This window comes from Hirundo rustica, chromosome 1 (assembly GCF_015227805.2).
Source record: "Hirundo rustica isolate bHirRus1 chromosome 1, bHirRus1.pri.v3, whole genome shotgun sequence".
Lineage (NCBI taxonomy): Eukaryota > Metazoa > Chordata > Aves > Passeriformes > Hirundinidae > Hirundo > Hirundo rustica.
In genome coordinates, this window is record NC_053450.1 from 41,761,217 (window position 1) to 41,778,808 (window position 17,592).

The 17,592-nt window shown below is 36.4% G+C and overlaps 1 protein-coding gene across 5 annotated transcripts in view; it reads right to left on the bottom strand.

Annotated features, from left to right (window-relative positions):
* Positions 1-17,592, bottom strand: part of SNTG1 (syntrophin gamma 1) — a 327,370-nt gene that overhangs the window by 296,808 nt on the left and 12,970 nt on the right. The window contains exon 2 of one of the 5 annotated variants that reach the window (XM_040080433.1): positions 4,318-4,370. The exons of the other annotated variants lie outside the window; for them this stretch is intronic. The gene's annotated coding sequence lies outside the window, so the exon portion shown is untranslated. The remainder of the gene's footprint in view (positions 1-4,317; positions 4,371-17,592) is intronic. 5 annotated transcript variants of the gene reach the window in all.

Consider the following 17,592-nt stretch of genomic DNA (forward strand, 5'->3'; position numbering starts at 1 on the left):
ACTTGGAGGTTTCCATTCTGTCTTTTATTTCTGCTCAAATGTCCAGTTGTTCCTGGTGCCATTCTTCATCAGTTGTATTAAAACCTGACTTGTTTTTAAAACATTTTAAGCTTGCTGTAAGTATGAATACTTTGATTTTCAAACAGGGAAAAAAATATGGTTGAGTGTTCTCCCTTTTTGTTCTGTGATTTTCACCTTCTTTTTTATTATTATTCCCTTTCTAACACATCATTTACTGATTTATTTTACAGACAATTTGTCAAATCACAGTTGTAATGACATTTACTTCATCATCATATAAAATCCCTGAATAGTTGTGACAGATGAAATGGCAGTGTGGTTTAAAGAAGGGCTTGTTATGGGAGGGACAACCTTTACAAATAAGGTGAAGAGATACCTTTCTAGCCTATGCACACTCCAAATTTGTCTTCAGGTATCAAATTCTCATCTGGTATGTTGGATCAGTTAAGCAGCACACTTTCAAGAAAACATACAAGAGTATTCACATCACCAAATATGAAGCATACTAAACGCTTAAGCAGGATCATTATAGACTGTAAGCTTCTTTTCAAAAGCAACAGATACAGAGATTTCTTCAGAGCTTAGTAAGGATTAGTCTAATTTAGGTGCTCTGAATTGCTGCAGAAATCTACATTTACCTTAGACTAAGAGGAGGTCTTGATCTAGACATCTAAATACCCACCTGTCCTAGGGTAACTTTATGATGCTTGTATCCCCAATCATCTGTTCTGTTTGTGCTGTACATTGAGTCCTGTGCCTTTAAGACTGGTTCTAAGAGCAAGGAGAAGCGCGGAGTTTGTTTTGAGAAAACTGCCCAACTCCTCCACATTCTTCTACAGACGGGGTGTTCGGCGGAGGCTTGGAGAGACTGCAGGACAGAGATCTTGTTTTGCTTTTAGTTAGTTTCAGCTAGCTAGGGCAGAGAAGTTCCCTGGACTGGTTTTTTTTTCCTTTTTCTTGGAACTGTTTAAACCTGCTCTGGACTGAAAACCCAGGGGAGCACTGGGGGCTGCACCTGCGGCCCACCGGGGCCTGGACCTCGGCATTTTCCAGCAGCGCCGGAGAGACTGGGACTGAGGAGACGCTGAGAGAGAGCCGAGCTACACCCACGGCAAGGACTTTCTCAATTTGCCATCTCACTTCAGAAGGAGAGGTTTTATTGTTTCATACTATTCATTCTTTATACTTGTATGCACTTCATTTGTTTAGTAAAATGGTTTTTTCCACTTTTCTCCAAAGAGGGTTTTGGTTTTTTTTCCGGACCGGTTGGAGGGAGGAGCCACTTGGGTTTGCTTCCTTGGAGGGATCCTATACAGGGGTTTTCTCCCAAATTTGTCCCAAACCAGGACACCACCTAAAGTCACAATAAGTAATGGTATAAGAACCATATTATCAAGTTTATACATTTATTACTATATACAAAAGTGGTATATATACTATATGCGATATACGATATACTATATACTATATATGTGGGGTTAGAACAAATTTAGCTAAGGGATAACCAATAAATTATGTTGCTTCTGAAATAGTAAAGCTCTCTCACCTACCTTACCTTATACTGTGGATTAGATTTATTTCATTCTGAAGTTGTAAAACCACAAGCACTGTGTTAATGCAATCCTAAAATCACATATAGTCCAGATGGTGCCTAACGCAAAATGCCTAAAAATATGTTTTGGGGTTTGTATTTGACAGAGTAACTGCTTGTTTTGTGTATTTTTCTTGATAAGCCAACAAAAAGGGGACTGATAATACTGTTCATTGATTTAACCTTTCAGCCAAGTTACTGGTGCATGAAACTGTATTCCTAGCTGGTCTCTGGTAATACTTGTAAGACGCAGAGCTTACCAGATGCTTACAACATCTGCAAATTTTCAAGTTCCTATTACATTAAAAAGAGGTACTGACTCTCATAGACTTTTTATTTATTTCTGCTTGACTTCATTCTAGCAATAACATTGTAATTCTCAAAATTACACTCAAAGCTTTGTTTCCAAATGGAAAATGGATGAAAAAGGACTCAGAGAAAGTGGAAGCCAAAGTCTACCCTGTTCTGTATGGCACAGAACTCAACACTTTCTTAAAAAAAACACCATGAGATAAAGTATTCACCATGCTCCTCTTACATGTTGAATAGGAAAATTAACTACAAAATTAGTAAGACAGTTTTATTAAAAAAAAAAAAAAAAAATGTAGTCCTCTGATGAAGTTGAAAGCAGCAGAAGTCAAATATTAGTCCTTATTGGGAAAAGCCAGGAAAAACTAGTTTTACTCTTAAATTAATTTTAAAAATATTATCTTTACAGTAAACATTTTTTTTAACAACATGAACTACATGAATGAGTAATATAGAATTTCGACTACATCGCTAATAGTTCAACGGCATGGATAATCCATTCCATTATATATATAATACAAAGTAAACATTTATTTACATGGTTAAACTCTTTTTTAAACTTAGTTTAATAGACAAGTTGTGTAACTCAGCATTTAAGGTATCTGTTGCACCATTAAATTCAAAACCTAACTAACACAGTACAAGTAAGATTTTCCTTTGAGGAAGGGTATGATCAGTAAGCATCTACTTCCTTATTGACTACTCCTTCCTCAGAGTTTTCTACATCATTAGGCTGTCAAAGCAGCAAATTTATACTCTCTGCTGATTAAATTGTAGCTACAGCCACTGAGCAAGATTCTTGCTCCAAACATAATAAAAATCTATCAAAGGAAATCACAGATTGATTGCTATTTGTCAGTCTTATTGAATAATAAGTATCAGTTATCATTTTACTCTCAACAAACATGACAAGAAAAATACTATTCCACCAGGATAATTTTAAAATAAGTTTTAAAACGTTTAAAGACAGTCTGTAAGGCATTTTTTAAATATATGATTTATTTCAAAATATTTTTCTTTTCAGGAAAAAATATTTAACTAAACATTTGAGGTATACAACAGATTTTTGTATAGAGTGGATGAGTCAGCAAAATTTCAGAAAGGTTTTCAGGTCTGATTAAAACCCAAAATAATCTTTCATCTGCAGAAACAGAATTTTAAAACCTTACTGAAGCATAAATAACAGTCAATAACCAATAATCGTACAACTCCACTCTGTATCTATATTACTCTTATTAAATTAATTCACTATTCTGACTACTGCCTGCAGAAATGAGGAGCAAAGTGTTCACACTTCCTAAGCGTTCACACTTCAATTGTTCTCTCAAAATACTGCAGGTAAATCTTTCACACTTAAAAATCTTATTTATCTCTTTGTTGCATCATTGCATAGATGACAGTAAATGAAACAAAAAAACCCACATTTACCTACTCTAATAGTATTTTATCATCATCTCTGCCCTTTCGGAGAAGGTATCAATGTTGCAGCTTTCCTAAAAGATTTTATTTATTTACTATTGAATCATGCAACATAATCCAGTTATAAACTGAAACATTGCTAAAATCTCCTTTCAAAGCATAATCTTATCAATGGGCTCATGGGTGTTTCATCACCCTTGAATCGCTATGTTTTTCCCTAGCAAAGTATACACTGGTTAATGTAAATGCTTCTCTGTGAACTTGTCTTCAATGGATACTCCTTACATTCTGTAGCAGTCAAAACATCTCCCTAAAGACTCTCATACTTTCTGCATTACAATCCAGGACTAACGTTTTTAGGTAGTCAGAAGCACAATATTTCTTAAATATGCAGAAAACATTAGGTTTTGCTTCATCTCTATTTTGCAACACACATTTCAGATAATATTATGCTCCTTTGAAGTATAATGCACTTTCAAAACAGCTGTGTGCCAGACCAGTAAAGCTATGCTTGAACATAACACTCATATTTCAGTAATTCTGCTTTTCTGGAGGGTAGAATGGGGTAGGAAGAAGTCGCTGTGTACAAACTGCAGACAGTTTCTACATCTTTAAAAGCTTATTTGCAAAGTCAAGAAGAAAAGGAAATGGTTTGAAGATGTAAGCCCTTCAGGTGAATATAGTGATGTACGGAACTATTGCAAAGCACGTGAAAAAATGAAGTTAGCTAAATGGTCAGATTGGACTTGGCCATGTCCTTGTTTCAGGGACTAAGCGAAGTAATATGGACACAGGCCAGTCTGTAAGGCAGCAAATTAACACCCATTTTCATGCATCACAGGTCCTATTTCCTTTCCTCACCAGAGAAGTTGTGCAGAATGAAGGTCATGGTTCCACCTTTTATCTTTCCAACGTCCTCATGAAATTAAATATGCAAGTGAAATGCCATTCAGCGATGAAGCTAAAAGAGCACTTACTTCTAACAGGGAAGATGACCTGCTCCACTGTGCTGAAGCCGAACAACTGAGATCTGTGAGGAGAGGCAGAAACAGCCTTTGTATTACAGAGATGCTCAAAGCACTCCAATGATGAGTAAGAATTTTCAGTCAGAAATAAGTTCAGAAATAGGTTGTCTTTCCCCTGATCATTCCCAAACAGAAATCTTAAATATTCAATTTATTCAATTTATTGATAGGCATGAGCATGTTTATGCATTCATACAATGCTGAAATCAAATGTTTGCTACTCCACTGGAAGCGTATTCAGGATTCACTAAATGTGGGCAGCAGGCATCACAAAGTCATTCAGATGGGAACTGAGGTTGTTCCTTCTTCCCTCCTTCCTGAAATAAACATTAAATTTCTATTTCATCTCAAGGAAGCAGAAGGCCAATTTATTGTATTGTCATTCTGTGGAATACCATTGCAATAAAGAAATAAATAGCTTAAAGAAAAGTAGTGTTTTTAATAACCATGTCTGGCCAACAAAGCCTTAATGACAACATATGCCATCATAATTAAGCCCTTTTAGCAGCAATCAGGGCCATCCTTGACTGGGTTGGACTGATCAAATTATCTAATATAGTAAATCAGTTTTATTACCCAAGATACAGCCATTGAATTGGTGTCAAACTTATGGAAAAATATTTTAGACATCATTTCTGAGCGTGTTTACTTGGTTGGTTGCTGTGGTTCATTATTTAATTATGAGAAACAAATTACTTAATTGAATTTCCATAAACTGATGGTTCCCAACAATTATTTCATGAAGGAGATAGAAGAAAATAATACTCTGATGCAAAAGCTAAGGGCTACATACTAAATTGCAAAAGCAAAGACCTACATATTCAATATGCAACAGAGACAGTTAAGCTATATTTAAAAACCTATCTATTAAATAAATAAGATATGAAGGCATAGAAATGAATGTATTTTTTATGCCATCTAAACATTTAGTTAATTAAGTATTACAAATTACATCAAGAAGTACAATTTTGGGTGGGTTAAGTCCTGCTGGAAGCAAAAAGAACAAGCATGACTCAAGAAAGAAACTTCTGCAGACTAATTACATGAGCATGTAAGTTCTTGCAGAGAAAGCTTCCTCTGGTCACTAAGAGCCCCCCCATGAAGACCTCTGTGCCTGAAGTTTGCAAGACTTGAGAAGTTCTATCCTACACTACTCTCTCCTTACATTTTTCCCACAGAAAATCACCACTCAACTGAGCAACATTTTCAGCCAAAGCAAGACAGGACATGCCTCAAAACAGCAGGAAATAAATCACAAGAGCAGTGAATAAGTGCTAACCAGGAAAAACTGAGCACTTCTGTTGATAACAAAAACTAAATCATTGAAGCCCCATCTGTTGGGAAATGCCTCAAACATTTCACAACAAATTGGAACTGACATTAAAATCAATTCATGACTATGAAGAACTCAGTTGGTGAATAGATGTATTTGATTTCTATTTCCTGAATTGTCATATTACTTTCAAGGGAATCTCTGAGCGAGCTTGCTAGTCTCCATATACTGACCTGAAATGAGTCAAGTTCTTGCTTCAGTCATTTACTGTAACTCAGAGCTCTTCTAAATGGACATTACGCCATTTTTCCCTATAAAGCTCCATTCTGGAATCATTTTAGTTTTTTCAATGCTTTGACTTCAGCGGGATAGAGGGAAAAGCTACTCTAAGTGTGTCGTTCCATTAACATTCAAAAAGCCCTAGTTTTCAGCTTTTACTATGAGAATTTAAAGACAGAAATTAGTTTCAAATAGAAAGTTTACACTGAACTAAATATAGATACAAACCCATCTATGTCACAGCAAAACAGAGCATCCACATTTTTAATTCACCTGACTACAATATAGTCACATGCAGTAAATACTTCAGGAACCAACACTGAAATAGAAACTAATTACTACTTGTGTGAGGTAATCAAAGGTACCTGTCAATATCTTAGAGAAGAGAGAGCTGAGGCAAATTAACTGTTAAATCAGTCAGTTAATTGCAAAAACCTGTTTCTCCTCTCTCATTACTGGGAACACACATGTAGATGTTAGCTCCCAGTTTAGTCCTCTTGCCTGCCGAGCTCTGCCAGACATGTCCTGGCTCAGCCCCTCTGTAGGACCCTTCCTCACTGTGTTTATCTTTTAGCCTTTTATTCTCCAGATACTGACCTGTTCTGTCCAGATTTTTCACTTTTGATTCTAGCTGCAGTCTGCCTTACTATTTGTGCTAGGTTCCCACAACTAAACCTGGGTTTTACTCTCTTTCAGGGTGTTTTCTGTGTGAATGGAAGATGGGGAAGCTGAGGGAAGAAGAGAATATCTGAAGTTAATCTACCATGAACAAATAGAACTGTTTAGCTCCAACATTCAGCAGGAAAGAGCAAAGGTGGAAAAGGCCTCCCAAACAAAGTTGATTCATCCACAAAAAAACAGTTATTAAAAAGGAAAACCAAAAACTGTTCATGAAGTTCATAAACTGTTAATAAAGGATTACTCAGAGATGTTTCAGCTCTCCTATTTGTCTTAGCCAGACAATCTGACACAGACTTAGCTCATTCTGTTCAGACAATGAAAGTTCCCAGTGTACTCAAGTTATGCTTCAGAATTGTAGTACATTAAGCCATAGAAACAGAATACAGAATCTTGGGATTATTTATGTTGGAAAAGACCTTAAAGGTCATCGAGTCCAACCATAAACCTAACACTGTCAAGTTCACCACTAAATCATGTCCCTAAGCACCACATCTACACGTCTTAAATACCACCAGAGATGGTGACTCACCAGCTTCCCTGGGCAGCCTGTTCCAATACCTGACAAACCTGTCAGTGAAGAATTTTTCCCAATATCCAATCTAAGCCTCCCCTGGTGTATCTTGAGGCCATTTTTTTTGTCCTATCACTTGTTACATGGGAGAAGGGACCAACACCCACCTCACTATAACCTGCCTCCAGGTTCCAGTTCACAAGTTTGTTTCTTCCCAGATAAGCATTTATTGTCTTAGACTCCATTAGGTGTTCCAATGTCTTTTTTCCTTTTGGTTTGGCATTTTCAGCTTGCTCCAATACTTTAAAGACAGTGTTTACAGCAGCAGGCATCTGTATATACCAGAAATTCTACATGTGTACTATCATTTGGTTATAAGGCCATAGTGCATATACAGAGTTCATAACTCTTTAATCCTAAATTATCAGCTTCCCTGATACTATCTGGTATTTTCTAAAAATACCTGAAAAAGCAAGAAAAGGCATTTTGCTCTTACACTGAAAACTTGTCCATTACCTAGTAAAAATGAGGACAGACTAGCAAAGCTGTCCACCTGTTCAATAAAGGATTAAAAGAGCAGTTCAGAATGCATAGTTCACTTCAGATATCACAAGCTGTACTTCTAACTTCTAGACAGCAAAAACTATCAAAATAAGGGTTTATCATGAATCAGGTCAAACTCATTTTCTTCAATAAAAAAGTATTTATCTGAACTGCTCTGTTCCCTAAAAAAAGTGTGCAAGAAGAATGCAAATGTTAGTCATTTATAAAGCAGACAACTTCATGTCCCAAGTCAAACCAAATAAAACAAGTGTTTATAAAACAGGTCTATAAGATACAGCCACATTTTGTATCCAAATATCACACAAGTAAAGATAAATCAAATCTACCTTAGAATTCATGAGTCAAATGTTACTTTTTCACCAAATGACATTTAGATCAGTATTTGTGCAGATTCACCATTTTATTTCAATGTTTCATTAACCCTGCAGCTCTGTGCCTTATTTCAGTGGCAGTAAATAATGCTGCAACTCATCATATCATAAATACATGAGAATCCCAACTTATTACCCTTAATCCTATTAACTGAGTGCTGCAACACTCTGGAATAGAGATATGTTGTGCTATTATTGTACCATCTCGTGACATGTAAAGACAAGTTGAAGAACACATATTTACTGGTTTTAACACTTGAAGTTGCAATTTTAATAACTTCATCTTTTCATTAAAAAAAAAAAAAAAAAAAAAAAAAAAAAAATAGAGAGAGAGGGAGGATTTAAATACCCCCACCAACCAAAAGTGAAGCTGACAAATCACTTCCCTATCCAGATCCTTCAACAACTAGAGTACAGGGTGCATGAACCCAGTTGTACTGTCAAAGAACTCCCATGAAGGCAAAGAAAATCATACATATCCTTATTTCCGGCCAATGGTAATACAAGAGAGTTAACCAAAACTTTTGCTTCAGCAAACTTTATTCCTGGTAAATAGACAAAAGAAATTGGAATGGGCATTGCACTTCCTGGGAGATGGTTGTGAACAAGAGCCATCATTTTTATTTGTTTTTTCCTACCAGTCAAAAAACATAATCTAACTTCCCATGTGTCTGAAGCACTGCTAATATACATTTCATGGTTGAATAAACATAAAAATGCCTACATAAACAGGAAAAAAATATGAGCTGAAAAATGCTGCAGTCATCAGTAGAGCTAAGCCTTACCCAAAAGATATATACTAGGTTTCTAAAAATTTTAATTTTTCAAAAATTAAAGAAACGTAAATTCACAAGTTGGACCATGCAATATATTTTGAAGAAATTTTCAACAAACACAAAAAAAATCTTGATGTCTTGAAATTAGTATGAAGGGTTATTTTTATTTCTTTTCAAAGTGTCATAGTGAAAGGAAGTTAATTTTTTTTTTTTTAATATTTGGGTCATTTCTGGTGCTGTACTCAGATGGCTACTGATTATTTACAAGCAAGGGATCAAAAATCAAAGCAATAAATGCTCAAACGGAGCATGCTCTACCCTTTTCCTATGGAAAAAATTATTGAAAACAAATAGGAATATATATCATTTCAAAATTCATTCTTGATATTGAGCTTCAAAGCTTAAAAAGCCCCAAATTCACAGTGCGGTGGAAAATACAAGTATGCTCTAAATATTATTAGGAAGATTTATTTTGTAACTGAAATGCAGTGGTAATTTTCTTGTTGAACACACATGATTTATGTGCACAGAGAATCTGTCTCCTGTGATAACTAGAATGTGCTGCCACAAGATGCCAGAGACTCTGTGCTTTGCTCCACAGGTTTCCTGCCTGGAGATGAACTGAGTTCAATCCACACCACATACCGCGCAGAGAGATGCTGTGCAAATGTGGATATCTGAACACAAGACCTGGGAACTTGTTCCTGGCTATGAATACAAAACTATGAACTTCAACAATCTTATCTGTAAACTGGACTAATGTAATTCTCCCAGAAGGAAAATTTTAGCATCTGAAGATAGTCAAATTTAACCACCTGGCATATAAACAGAGGAAAATTGTAGACCTAGAAAGGGGCATGGAAGAAGTGGGTACAGAAAAATACGGTGGTTTGTTGGGTTTTTTTCGGCCTTAAGATACATCTTCTGCTGGCCTTAATTGTTCAGATGAACAGACATTTATAAAGGGCTTGATTTATTAATATTGGCAGGATTTTCTGCATTGGCAGCTGCTATACCTCCTTCAGTGTTACTTCTAGAATTTCTTTCTTTGCAATGTCACCACTGAATGCTGAAGGAAAAATTTTAGAAGTGGACAGATGTGGCAATTAGCTTCAGTGAGCAACCAGGGAGAGACACAGAAGAATGAGGTTTAGCTGAAATACAGGACTCAGAATGTGGTTTCTTTGCAGGGACAGGAATGGCATCCTGTGACAAGGCATGCACAGGAGAACTACAGATGGCTAAGCTGGGTAAAACTTCTGCAAAAAATGACAATAAAACATATTTTGTTTTAAAATGGAATATGGATGACAAGATATAGGTATAAATTTAAAAGGAGGAAAGTCAGAAATACAGAAGGCATAAGTGTGTGTCCAGGTACAGGTTTTATGTTGAGAAAGAAACCTCTTGATATGCTAAAACATACATGAAGGAGAAATAATTTCAACATTTAATTTAATTCCTGAAGTTATCTGAGTTTCCAGAGGTAGCAAACATTTCCTTATATTCTGCTTGGTTGTTATCAAAGCTAACACATTTTTTAAAAGTCCCTGTTTTTCAAAGGTGCTTTACCTTATCTTCTATGCTAGACAAACTGACACATCACAAAACACTGTCACAAAGGACAAGCAGGAACACTCCTTGAACAGTTCTTGGGCACATTTTCTCTGGCTGAGTAGTGCACTCAAAAATCCAACCTGTTTGTGCACTGTGTGAGCAAAGCAAGAGCTTTGAAGAGGGAGTCTAAAGACAGCACACTAACAACATCTGGAAAGGCACAGCAATAAAAACTGCCTGGGTCAAATTACCACTCTGCATATGCCCACTATAGCAAGTGAAAACAGTGACGGTATTACTAAGGCAGCAAAACTTGGTGTATTGATTCAACAGCTCACTGCTGAGCTTATCAATGTCAATCAGATCATCCAGGATCTCATGCTGCAACCAAGAAACGTTATTCCATTCAGTGTTAGAATTTCAGAGTATTTTCCACAATAACGCCAAAAGGTGTTACCTTAACTTAAGCATTCACTCACCAGCTAATATGGGGAAGAGACTCTGTTTTAACCTCTGTTGGCTGACGTGATGTGTCAATGCCACCAGTACAGCATGACAACACTCTGAGAGGCAGCAAATGATTCTCTACTCAGCTAAGAGATAAACTACTACTTCAAAAGCAAAGTATCTGAGAATAAGGGCCAACCTGACATCCAGGCTGTACTAGTTTTAAACCTCTCTTAAGAGTAACATTAATTCCAGCTGCAGACACAAGGCAGCTTAAGAGCCACTCAGCATGGTGATCACCAGTACACTGCTAGATAACACAACAGCCAACTCTGATTCAGCTTAATGAATGCAATGTTAAACCATATATTCCAGCATTTCAGCAGGTGTAAATTTCATGTAGAATCAGCTCCTGGTTTTGTTTTGTTTTTTTTTCCTTTTAGCTCTAAAAACAGGGAAGAAGTCAAACCACAGACTGAAAATTCAATTTAAGAGTCAGACAAAAAAAAAAAACAAAACAAAACAAAAAACACCACAATTGTTATCGATGTGTATTATATGTAAAGACAGAGTAATGTAAAAGTGGTTGGGAGGACAACTGCCCTCTTTCTTACTCTGCAGAATGTGAATTTCTATTTGTAACATGGAAATAAATTATCTCAAAATATCTCTCCGATAAATCACAACTTACTCTTTTCTCATTGCTTCGTAGATACCAAAATAGCTGTGAAAATGTTCAAAGAAATTGATAAAGATTCCTAATACATTTAAAATGGTCTGTACAGACTTGTATCAGGGATAAACATGAATCAGGTTACACTGCATAGTCTTTGTAACAAACTAAGTTTCCAGACAGCGTCAGTGGTAACCTCCCTCACTGACTCCACACTCCAGTTCTTTCATGCTGCCTTCACAACTTAAGGCTTCCTAAAATTTCATCTGAGCTGATTCAACTTTGATTAGCTGGGATTCAAATCTCTTTTACTGAAAAGCATGTAAAAGTGGAATGAACCCATTGATGCAATATCAAATCTGTCTCTTGTTTCATTTTTGTTCCTGAACGTAAGATAAATATTTCGTGAAAGATCATAAATTGTCAAGATGAACGTCTGAAAGAAGCCAGAGTCAAACCTTCATTGCAATTTCTCTGCTAATAAATTACTTACAAGAACAGAATGTCAAATAGTACACAAAAAGACATTAGACAACTTATCATCTGTGCTTTAGTTGGGGTGACAAGCAGTTTTAAAACGACTACTTACAGTATAGCCAGGAAATACGGAGAGTAAGATAAGAACTCCAGAAAGGAACTGTTAATTGTGAATTAAGGATAATATTAGCTTAATGTAAAAAGGGACCACACGACTGCGACTGATTTATACCCAAACACTGTCCCTTAATCAACTATTGGTGCATACGAATGGATGCAGGATTAAGGCATTAGGCTCAGCCACCTTGGTGAGGAGGGAAGCCAGGCAGGCAGCAGTGAAGCTGGGACCAGCGATTTGCCCTGACGCTTCCCAGCTGTGCTCAAGCTGGCTGGATGCAGAGGGTGGCACAGCCAGCAGAGCCACTGCTGGCACTAACAGCCACCACAGCCCCAGCACCTGCAGCGTCCACAGCACAGCTCCCACCAGATGGCTTCCCTATCACTCCCATGGTGTGGCCAGGAAGGCAGCAGGGCAGTGGCAGCACATGCTGCTCTCCTGGTATAGCTGCTCCTGCCACCTCCAAACTCAGAGTAACACAGCCACCACCACCACCACCTCCTCCACATACCAGCCCCTTCCTGAAATACTGCCTTTCTAGCATCAGCTTTACATCCCACTTCCCTTATAACACTTAACACTTGCTCTGACCTTTTGTGACTACATAAGTCAACAACATCAAATCAGTAAAAAATATTGTAATTAAGGGAACTGAATAAATAGGGCTAAGCCTTCCTCAGGGACATATTGCAAGAGAATATAAAATAAATTTTTTTAAAAAATCAGTTTTAAGCACCTTTTATGCAGAGATTTAATGTTTATCAAAGCAGAAGATCTGTAGGAAAAGACCATATGGTCACTAGCTGCGGCAAGGAGAATTTCTACCACAGTGCTGTCCAAAGTGTACTAAGGCCTATCACTTCAAGTTCCACTTTTCATTAAGCAAATTAAGTCCATCTCTGTGATTAAAAAAAAAAAAAAAAAAAAAAAAAAAAAAAAAAAAAAAAAAAAAAAAAAAAGCTTTCTAAACCTGCAGTCAAGAAAAGAAGACTTTCCTGGATGGCAGCATTCTCTCAGTCTGCCAGAAAAACCCTTGCCAGCTTCCAAAAGTTCACCAGACATTCACAGCAAAGGAAAGAAAGAGGAACTCTGATCAAGGGGGTCTCTCAAGAGTGGAAGCCTATCCATCACGCATAAATCCTACTATTCATTGTCTTTCTTTTTTTTTTTTTTTTAACCTATACTCATAGTGCTCACTGCACATAATTTTTTACTGTCTGAATAATTCTATATGTTCTATTCTCTTATTCATAAAGCTACCACTGGAAATTATATCACAGTGCATTATACACTCCCTGTAGCAATGCTCCTTGCTTTAGACCCAAAGAACTCAATTTACCTTTTTTCACTGAGTTCCAAATTTGTTAGACATACCTCACTATTTTCATTTGTGATATAAACTTGTCTGACTTGTTCCCGAGCTTTAGAGTAGTGATCTGTCAACCTTTGGTAAAGGAAAATTGCTTTATCATAACAGTTCTCTGCTTGGTTGATGCCACCACATTAAGTTTTTTTGGTTTGTTGTTGTTTTTTTTTTTTTGTCTAGTTGAATGTAAGGCGCCCTGAGTATATTGAATAAAAAGTACACATCCACTAGAAGAGGATGTAAAATTTGAGAAAGATAAACAATATTATCAGCAAACCAGGTTACTCATCTGAAGATATAAAAGAAATATAAGTCCACCATTGTGTTTTAGTATTGAACACAAATTTTAGAAAAGTCTTGCAAAAAAAAAAAAAAAAAAAAATTATGTGCATGGGTTTACAAGATTTTCTGCATACTGATCCTGCTGTAAACTTTCAGGATCATACTGATCCTGAAAGAACTAGCCTTTCAGATTAGCAGTCTAAGAATGTATGAAAAGAGTGCATGTGACCACTTTCCTCACCTCATTCTGCTACAGATTTGCATTCAGTTCTTACACAGCACTTTAACAGCCAAGGTGAATTACGTATCTGTCAGATTCCTCTTTTGCTCTTTACCCCAGCCTCTAAGATCTATTAAGGTATTTCCCTTCTTTGTAGGATATGAAAAGCCTCTGAAGCACACACTATACTGACATAGATGGTTTTGAACTTCCAAAAATGCCTGTGAACAAACGTTTTTCAGTACTTCCAAGTCCGATTCAGCATAAAGCTCAAAGTTTCCTGGGGACCCCATAGCATGCATGCACCAATATTTTACCAGGAGCAAAATTTTACTAGAATTTATCACAACTAAATTCTAATCTCTTTATAGAAAATACACTCAGAAAAAAACATTTCCCACCCTTCATGTGAACAGAAACCAATAGACGCAATAAGCCAGTTTATAAATTGTGCCAATTTCACCAGTAACAAGAGGTTTTTCCCTCATTTCTACAGGCAATTTGTTTAACACGGTTTAAAAATGCAGATCTGAATGCTACATTTAATTTTCAAGAACACTGCATGGATATAGGAGGATCTGAATAACTCTAGGAACTTCCGCTCCACAAAAATGCAGGGAGAATAAATAAACTTTGTTATAAAGTTCCTTGGGGAGTTAGGTATCACATAAAAAAAAGAAAAAAAAAAAAAAAAGAAGAAAAAAAAGAAAGAAAAAACAAACAAACAAACAAAAAAAAGCCACAACAAAAAAAAAAGAAAAAAAAAAAAAAAAAAAATAAATACTCATTAGTGAAAAAAAATTTCAATTCCAATTAGTAAATAAAACATTTCAAAATACAACCCCCTGTTACTGCCACAAGAATGAGAGAGTACGAAGCAATTCTTCTTTTTGCAAGAGAGAAATATTTTCTGTTCTTTCAAAGACTGGAAATCTGGCATGGAAAAGAGACATATGTCATAGGAAAATAAAAAGTTAAAATGGAAATAAATATTTAAATACAAAGGGGTTCTGGAATTTATCCCTGTGCATTTGAATCAGTTTGTAGGGCTTCCCTGTGACTCTGGACATTTTGTCAGGAAGTTCTTGGTTCACAGTTTCTAAACTGTAATTTGCTTTAATCTTTGAGATTGAATAATGATGAACTGCAGAACCTGCATCTATGCAGCAGAAGCCTTTCATCCATCCATCCAGTTTCTTTGCAAAATGCCTTCTGCCACTGTTTCTCTTAGCCCATTTGCTGAACACCAATGTAAATTTCACAGTCCCCCAGCCATAATTTAAAACGTACTCAGACAAATTAATGGAAGCCTGTGTCTCATGCCCCCATCTATGTTAATGAACTGCCTTTCCCAGTTGTGTCATAATTACCAATTTGGCCAAAATAAGCTTTAACTAGGACTCACAATACGTTTTCTATAAACACACAATTGTATTCTGAAATACAACACAGTAGGCCAAGCATCCAGAGAGTAACAGTAAACCAAAGGATATGTTGCATAGAGGTGATAGTTTTTTAATTAGATTGCCTAGGAAAATGAAGTTTCTGCTATCATGCTGCACATATATACCCACACAAAGGTGAAGGGTGGGCAACACTTGCACGTCTGAAGCCTTTATGTGTCTGCAGTCTCTTCCCCATACTCAATTGCAGCAAAATTGTCATACAGGGAGCTGTACTGATGATGGAACTTTCTAAAAGTTTTGTGCAAGCACCTAGCTGGATATTCCGTTATGAATCCAACTGGCAATTAACATGACCACCAGGGATGTGAGCTTTCATTCTTGATAGATAGCCTACCACCTCAAAGTAAAGCAGAGACAAATCTTTCCTAATGGGCATCTGTTGACTACTAGGATAGCAAAACATAAATTGTAAGTGGTTTAATGTCTCATATCAGCAATTAATACACTTGCTTGCTGATTCATCTTACAGAATGAGTAGCTGTCGAGGTGCTGTGGGACAGACAGAATCAGTATGGTCATATCTCCTCTCTCTACTTCAAAGGGATAACTTAGACTGTTACTACTATGCTATTTACTCAGTACTTTCCATTAACCCTACATGCCCAAGCCTCATACATTAGAGGCCCTGCCAGAACATGAGTATTTATTAAGACAGTGAAGTCATCCTAAAGCGAATGTTAGTAACTGCTTTGAGAGTGTTTTCTAGCTGGCTTCATCCTAGGTTATCTTCCCACTTTCATTCAAATTAGTCCTATATTTCAGTTTTATTTTCATTATTGTGATAACTGGAAAAATGTAATGTTGTAAAAAAATCATATACAGATTTGACCATTTGTCCACATAGCAGTTTTGAAATTAAATACTAATGCAGGAAAAGATTTTTTTTTTAAGTTGGAATTTGAGAAGCAGCATGGGCTACTTTCCCATCTATTCAGCTGGGTTTTTTTAAATACAAACAAAAAAATAATTTATTTCGGGAATTTATAGCTCTCTAAATAATAACCCACTATTTTACAGTGCTGTAGTAGAAAATAAAACATTTATTATGCAGTTGTGGCTTTATTCACGGACAGAATGGTTGTAGAGATCCCTTTGTATTTATTACACTACATGAATTTTAAAATTTCTAAGTGTTCTTCTTTACAATGTATTAGTTAAGACAGAGACTGCTAATTGAGCAAATATGACTTTATAATAAATATAACTTATATCAAGAATAGATCTAGGCAAATCCATTTTAAAGGCTCCTATAACAAATCATTTTACAGATTTGAGTAATGTTGTTCCAAAAAGTAATACATCAGAAAAAGTAGTGACCAAGTATACAGTCATTTGTTATGAGATCATGAAAAATATTTTTGAGAAACCAAAACCACATTTAAATCACTATCTAACACACTACATGCATCCACTGTCTCTAATAACTGGAAATAAACCTTTGTGTAATCATTCATTAATGAAGACTCAAAGTACTAACCATGTGTGCACAAAGTGTGAATTTAAGCTAAGTGAGATAAATGAACCAAAAGAAATTTATGCAACGTGCACAAGTCTATGTGATGATCACAGAGTAAATCCCATTCAGAGTTCCAGTTGACTGTCGAGACCCTGCCCTACTCCATAAACTTGGCATTGCCAAACTGAAAAAAGTATGTTTAAATTAAAACTTACAGTTTTGAATTTTTCCTGAGCTTCAGTAACAAAATTATTACACAGAGAAAAGCTTGAGGTAAAACTCAACAATAGAGACAAGACAATTGGAAAAAAATTGCAACAGACCAGTTTAACAACCAGTTTTTCACACAGCTTCTGACCAGCCTACAAACCACACCCACTCACCTCTCTGCAATTAAAACAGGTTCACCACTCCTTTCTTCCAGCAGTACAGTTGGTTGCTATGTTATTTTTGGATTGCAACCTCTGAGGAAGAGAGCATGGAATATAACAAAAGACCAAGCTCTGTTTTCCAAGGAGGAGGCAGGTGAGCTGTGCAGTCATCCAGCACCGCCCACTCATTGGAATGCTCATAGCCCACTCCAACATTTCATGAGCATGATGGTGACTCTGAGAGGAGCCAGTGAACACCAGAATCCATCTCTTCTTTTTGGGTGTCCCCACACTTCACATCTTCACAGTCTGGATTCAAGAGCAAGATATCTCTTCGCT